This window comes from Octodon degus, unplaced genomic scaffold (genome assembly GCF_000260255.1).
Source record: "Octodon degus isolate 3935 unplaced genomic scaffold, OctDeg1.0 scaffold00098, whole genome shotgun sequence".
NCBI lineage: Eukaryota > Metazoa > Chordata > Mammalia > Rodentia > Octodontidae > Octodon > Octodon degus.
In genome coordinates, this window is record NW_004524674.1 from 3,617,077 (window position 1) to 3,624,421 (window position 7,345).

Genomic DNA, 7,345 nt, shown 5'->3' on the forward strand with positions numbered 1-7,345 from the left:
CCTGATCTCTGGTAGGTTAGCACTTATACAGAGTTGGTAAGAGGGAAGTACAGAAGCCAAGCATTTGGCAATGATTACATCTTATGTCATTATTACTGATTGGACTAAGAGAAAATTACATCCTTTATGTTGCATAGTAAGACAAGTTCAAACTCTGGGCAAGTTTGGAGTTATGGGAAGCATATAGTTCAGGATGAGGGCAAGCTCAGAATTTTAGGAAGCAAGTGCTTGAGATAACATACGAGTTCAGGGTACCATCAGTTAGATACAGGAAATATGTACCTGGCTTTGGTGGAAGACAGGAAGACTTACCTGCTCAGGGGAGTAGCTAGCTATAGAAATTTAACTCTAAAAAGTTAACTCTTTTTTTTTTTTCTTTTTTCTGAATCACATGGGAATCTTTAACAACACTTAGGTCTAGCAATACCCACATAGATTCTGTTGAGATTGATCTGAGATTAGCTCTGGGTGTAGTAGCTGGCTCTTCATTTTGTTTCACTTGTGGTGCTGGAAACTTCATTTCTTTTTTAACTGTTCAGACAATTTCTAACATATAGCCAAGTTTAAAAATCAATAGCATAGGGCCAGGTGTGGTGGCACACATCTGTGATCCCAGCACTTGGGAGGTGGAGGCAGAAGGATTGCTGTAAGTTCAAGACCAGCCTGGGCTACAAAGTGAGTTCAAAGCCAGCCTGAACTGGGCGAGACCCTGTCTCAAAAAGACAAAATATTAATAATGATAATAATTAATAGTATAGGTCTGGAGTTCTGGAAATGTGGTCCCTGAACCAGGGACATTAGTGTTGTTAAGGAACTTGTTAGAAATGTATTTGGTTTGGGGCCAGGGAGATGGCTCAGTGGAATAAGCGCTTCCTTGGCAAGCGCAAGGGCCTGAGTTCAATCCCTGGTTCCGCCAAAAAAAAAAAAAAAAAAGATCAGACTGCAGAAATGTATTTGGTTTGGTTCAATTCAGTTCAGTTCAGTTCAGTTCGAAGGTCTTGCTACATAGTTCAGGCTGGCCTTGAACTCACTATGGGTCTGAAACTTACTGTGATCCTCCTGCCTCCAGAATGCTGGAATTACAGGTATGTGCCACCACTACCTAGAAATGTAGATTTTCACTGAGACATGGTGGTACATACCTGGAATCCCAGCACTCCAGAAGACTGAGGGAGGATTGCAGATTCAAGCCCAGCCTAAGCAATTTAGTGCTATAGTGAGACCCTATCTCGACATAAAAAGGGCTGAGGATGTAGCTGAGTGTAAAGAACCTGTGTTCAGTTCTGTTATGGTTCGTGTCTAATTATCCCCCCACAGCCTCATGCAGTCATGGAGTAGACTTCTAGACTTTGTGATTAACTCATAATCCACTAGGATTATGGGTGTGAGTGCTGCTAGGATTATGGATGTGAGTGCTACACTCAGCCTAGGGCAGATAGCCTGAATGCAGCATAAGGCGAAAGATTTATATGATCTGAAGAGAAACCAGAGTTGAATGCAGCATAAGGGAGACAGACTCTCTGTAGCCATTGTTGCTGCTACTCCTCCCTTTTGCTCTCTCGCTGCCTTCCGCAGCCATGAACTGCTGCCCTCTGCCATGTGCCACTCTGGCTTGGAGCCAGTTGAGTATGTACAGAAACCTCCGGTAACTGTGAGCTAAATAAACCTTTTCCTTCCTTCATTTTGAGCGTCAGGTATTTGTCCCAGCAACGAGAGAAGAGTAACGAAGACAGGTTCCAATACCGCAAAAGAAAAAATGCAAATTCTTGGCTCATATTCACAAATTTACTGAAAGGAAACTCTGGGTTAGAGCCCAGCAATCTGTGGCAATTTCAGCCATGCTCTCTATCACTGAGCTATGTTTCCAGCTCTTTTTATTTTTAGAGACAGCATCTTGGTAAATTGCTCACACTGGTGTTGGCCTTATCTTCCTGCCTCAGTCTCTAAAGTAGCTGGGATTACAGGTGTTTTCTACCATGTCTGACCTATTTGGTTTTTTGATTTTTTTTTTAACTTTCTTTTTTCTTCTTGGAGGTGAGTGTCTTGCCATGTTTCTCAGGCTGTTCTACCACACTCAGAGCAGTCTGTGTATTAACAAATTATTCAAGGTTCTTTTTTAGTTAATTAACTTATCTATTTATTTGATACAGAGTCTCACTATGCAGCTTGAACTCATAATGATCTTCCTGTCTCAGCCTCCCCTTCAGTGCTAGGATTACAGGTGTGTGCCACCACACCCAGTTTCAGTGGCCAGCACGGGTCACCAGGCTTCCAGGGCTGGCATAGCATGTGGTACTGGGGATCAAACCCAGGTCCTTGTGCTTGCCAGGCAGACACTTAGACCACTGAGCTATCTTTCCAGCCCCTGGTTGGGGTTCTTGTAGAAACTAGAGTTTGCAAAGCATTAGCCCAGACATTGACAGTGCTGTACTTGTTCAACCCTTTTGTAAGTTAGAAAGGAAAAAGATATGTTGTTTCCTCCTGGCCACTCCCTTGTGCACCATCTGCTTGTTACATTAACCAATGTAAAAGCCATCTGGAGCAATATGAATCCACTGGGGGTAACAGACCAGGGTAGATGGTCTCCAAATGCTAGTCCTATTTCCAGTGCTGAGGGGGATTTATATATGAGCAGGCAGGGGCTGATGTTTTGAAATCTACTCAGCACGCTTGCGTTTATAAGTAAGTATGAATAGTTTTCTTTCTCTTCAAAAAAAAAAAAAAAAAATGTGGGTCAACCACCTTCCCAAAGTCACAGAGGGACCGGTACATGGGAAATGAAAGACTTCTGAGTTTTTTCACACTTGACTCTTTTATTTATGGAAAGTGTAGGAAAGAGAGCTATAAGCACTGACTGTACTCCTTCCTGTTGTGTAAAACCACATCTTCTCTCGGATTAGTTTGCAACTCTTATTTGGACCTAATACTCTTCATAATTACATTTTCAGCTATTTATGGGCCATATTCCCAGAGTTACAGAACTAGTATCTGTACTCAGTATCCTCTTACACTGAATAGCATTGTAAGTGTAAACCACCATGAGGATTCTGGAAGAAAGGACCAAACATTCGCACCCATGTTGGGAACTTTTGGGTCTTTTGAAATCCCTTCTTCCATAGACCCATAATCTGAGCCTGGGTCTGACCTGTATTAAGGGCCCTGGCTTGGAGAACTTTCTCTTCCTGCTAACTGCTCTCTTCTTTTCACCTCTTTAAACCCACTTATTTGTCACACTGTCATCTCTCTTCATCTCCTCCCTTCCTCCTTTCACTAGGCCAACCTCACAGAACAGCCTCCACCACCAAACAGTCGCGATATGATACACATATGCCTTGCCTTATATGACAACCACTTCCTAAAGGCAGACAGGTCTCCTTGAGGGCAAGGACTGCATTACACCTATGGGGCACCACTCCAGACAGACTGCTTTGGGCTTCAAAGCTCAGGAGGCAGATAAAGACGTCTCTGGTCAGCTTTGAGGACAGGACCCCGCTGTCTAGCACAGGCACAGACCAGGGAAGAGTTATAGAAAGACGACTTAGCAGTAGACAAGTACACATATGCCAGGTCAGTTAACATACAGGAATATAAATGTGATAAACCCCTACATAAGTGTTAAACAATAAAGACACAGGCTGCTCTCTAGCTTCCACCTGCCTTTAAGCTGATGTCTACCTCACGTATGTTCTTTTCTCTGGAGATCTTGGCTGCCAAAGTACCTCTTCAGGCTCCCAGCCAAGATACACATCTCCCAGAATCACCCAGGAGACAAAGGCAGCACTGGAAACTTGCTGCACTGAAACATCCATTTCTCACCTCCATACACTACAGCAACTCAATAAAGCTAAATCAAGCACCTGGCTAAAGCTGAATCAAGGTTCAGTTAAGTCCTCAGTGTCATGCGTGCACACACACAAACACACCCCTCTCCAGCCAAGAAGATCCAAAGGAGTAGAGCAAAAAAGCAACTTCCTGCTTCAAAGTTAACTAACCATAGAAGCCAGAGAGATCAACCCTGAGCCTGCCCCAGCAATGTCAGGAATGTGGCTCATTTTTACCATATTTGGATGGCAGATCCTACTTGGTCAAGTTCTTTCAGGTCCACACCTTTCTTTGATGAACAGCTATCCTTTCAGATGGGATAAAAGGCAATAACATCCAAAAACCTCAGCCTGCCAATAATTATTTTATGGTTTGATGTCATGAGAAGAGCGACAGAATATGAAGTTCTAGTGTTTCCCACATCACAGGGATATCAGAAAATTCCCACTATGGCTAGAGAAGCTTAAGGCTATCAGAAGGACTCACTACATTTTTTTTCCTTTATCAAGTTAAATTTTATTAGAAATGTTTGTTCATCTTGTGGAACAATTCCAGACAAGTTACTTGATATAAAAGGTTTTACTGTTCTATAGATCTAGAAACTCACTACATTTTAAAAAATTAATTCATTTTTAGACGTAGGGTCTTGTTATGCAGGCCTGTCCTCAAACTCCTGACTCTGATGATCCTTTTGCCTCAGCCTCTGGAGTAGCTGGGGCCATAGGCACCTCTACCATGCCCAGCTAAGTGTCAAATTACAACACAGCAGGCATTTCAGCCCCTTTCAGAGAACAAAAAATTTTTCTAGCCCTTTGGTCACTACTCAGGACACAAACAGATATTACTATGTTTATTTCCATCCTTAGCTTGTGACTGTCCATCTGTGCTGCAGTGTGCTCATGCGTGAATTCTTTCAAATCCTAAGATCTACAACTTTCACCTTGTTGAAAAGAAAACTCAAAGAGTTTTGCCCAAAGCCAGGCAACTGTTCCAAAGGAGAAAGTGTTCTACTTCTTTGGATAAGATCATAAGAAATGATAATCAATCAAAGCTGCAGAAGTTGAGGCAGGAGGATCGTTTCCAGTTTGAGACCAGTCTCGTGGCTACAAAGTGAGTTCAAGGCCAGTCTAAGCTACATAGGGAAACCCTGTCTCAAAAAGACAAAAACGAAAAAAAAAGACTTCATAATCTAGGTTGATGCGAGTTGAATGGGCAGGTCCTTTTCTAGTTTCTGATAACAACATTAAACAAGATAACACCACTTTAGGAGAAAAATAAGTAAGACTTCTTTCTAGACCACACATATGAGAACTTCTGAAGGCAAAACCAGGTGATCCCAATACATTGCAAGGTTGAGAACTTCTGATTAGACTATTGAGAACCCACCGGGAACTGGGCCCAACCAGCTTCCTTGGAGTTCCGGTGCTCCAAACAAGACCTAGAGTAGACATCCGAGTGAAAGTGGAGCTCTGATGGAAGGAAGAACATGGGGTGGCATATTCTTAAAGGTTAGGACCAGCCCTACTGTTTATTATAAGGCCTGCAGTTTTAGAGCGTGGAAACAGCATTGGATTAAGCATTTTAAAACCTGGATTCTGTTCCTTCTTCTACCATCCTGCTATTTCTCGGGCCCTGATAAAGTTGATTAACTTCTTACCTGAAAATAGGAATAATAGGGTGTGCCATGTCAGCTTGTGATGTGAAATCCACCATGTACAGAGTTGTCCATTTTATGTAACAAATTAAATACAAGCCAGGCATAGTGGCACATACCTATAATCCCAGAATTCTAGGAGGCTGAGGGAGGAAGATCCCAAACTCAAGCCCAGCCCAAGCAACTTACCAACATCCTGTTTCAGAAACAAGAAAAATGAAAGAGGGCTACATACTTAGCCCAGTATGAAAGCCCTAGCCTCAATCCCCAGTACTAAGGAGGTGGGGGAGGAACATATTTTTGAGAACATCACAGAATTTAAGATGATTTTCCCCAAAAGGAATAAAAATCAAGTACAGGGATGCTACTGGAGTAGAAAAACAAGTCCCAAGCCTTCCCTTTTCCCTCAGAGAATGTGATTTCACTGATAGCCATCACACTCCTCCTTCTCACTATCCCCAAGGTGACCTGGGGTGACTTGCTCCAGGAGCTTCCTGCCACCTCTGTGGTTGCCTCTGCAGCTGTCCTCTAGGCTGCCACTAGCTCTGCAGCCTTGACAGGAGCCATGGCTCAGCAGACAGCTACAAGGCTTCCCCTGCTTAGGCCCCTCAGGTGCTGCTGCTGCCTTTCTGAGAAGCAGCTGGAGGACAACACCTTATAAGGAAAAGATCAGGAGCAGGCTAGGGACCGTGGGCAGGGGCCATGATCAACACTGGAAACTCCTTAAAGTGGAGATGGCCATGACTTCAACTCCACCATCTTCACAGACATGTCAGGAGCTGTCAATCAGGAACCTCTTCTCCCATAATCCTAACTGATCTGTCACAGATAGCAGAGGCTGTCCGAGATGCCTCACACCACTCTGGGGAACATTTGGGTGCAGTAGGCTTCAGACACGGACCTTTCCCAGGTGACTCCACCCTGAGGCCACTCCAGATGACCCCTCACTGCAAACTCTCCATGTGACCCTGCCCCCTCTGCCATGACTTTTAAAATCACCAAATAGGTCCACTAAATGGAACAGATGTGTTGGCTGACCTTTCTTTGTATAAGCAGCACTTCCTCCGACTCCACACGCCATTCCAGGTGGACTCTGTCTTGTGCACTACCCCCTGTGTTGCAGCACAGTGTCCAATAAAGTTTGGCTTGGATGACCTCACTGCCTACTCATGACTTTTATCTTGGGTAGAATGAACTAAGTAGGCTGCACTAAGCAGAAACTGGTAACATGAGCTATTCCATCCGAATGTGACTGGCTGCAGAAGAGCTCTTGCACATGCATTTCTCAGTGCTAACATTAACATGTTAATAAAAACAAAGATGATATTAAGGAATACTAAAACATCTAAATTTATAACAGAACATTTTTGCTGTCTTTGTCACCCTTTATTTTAAATAAACTATTAATTTAAAAACAGTTTTAGAAATCCCAGCACTCTGGAGACTGAGGCAGGAGGACCATTGCAAAGTGAACTCAGAGCTGAACTGCATAGTGAGACCCTGTCTCAAACAGATTTAAAACAAAAAGTTTTAGATTTTCCAAAAATTTGCCGAGATAATAACAGAGGGTCACATGTACCATATACCCAAGTTCTGCTTGGTATGTTAGTTCATTCTGTGTTGCTAATAGCCAGAATACCACAGACTAAGCAACTTGAATCTTTCTCTTTCTTTCTTTCTTTCTTTCTTTCTTTCTTTCTTTCTTTCTTTCTCTTTCTTTCTTTCTTTTTTTGAACCAGGGATTGAACTCAAGCCCTTGCGCTTGCTAGGCAAGCACTTATTCTACTGAGCTATCTCCACAGCCCTTTCTTTCTTTCTTTCTTTCTTTCTTTCTTTCTTTCTTTCTTTCTTTCTTTCTTTCTTTCTTTC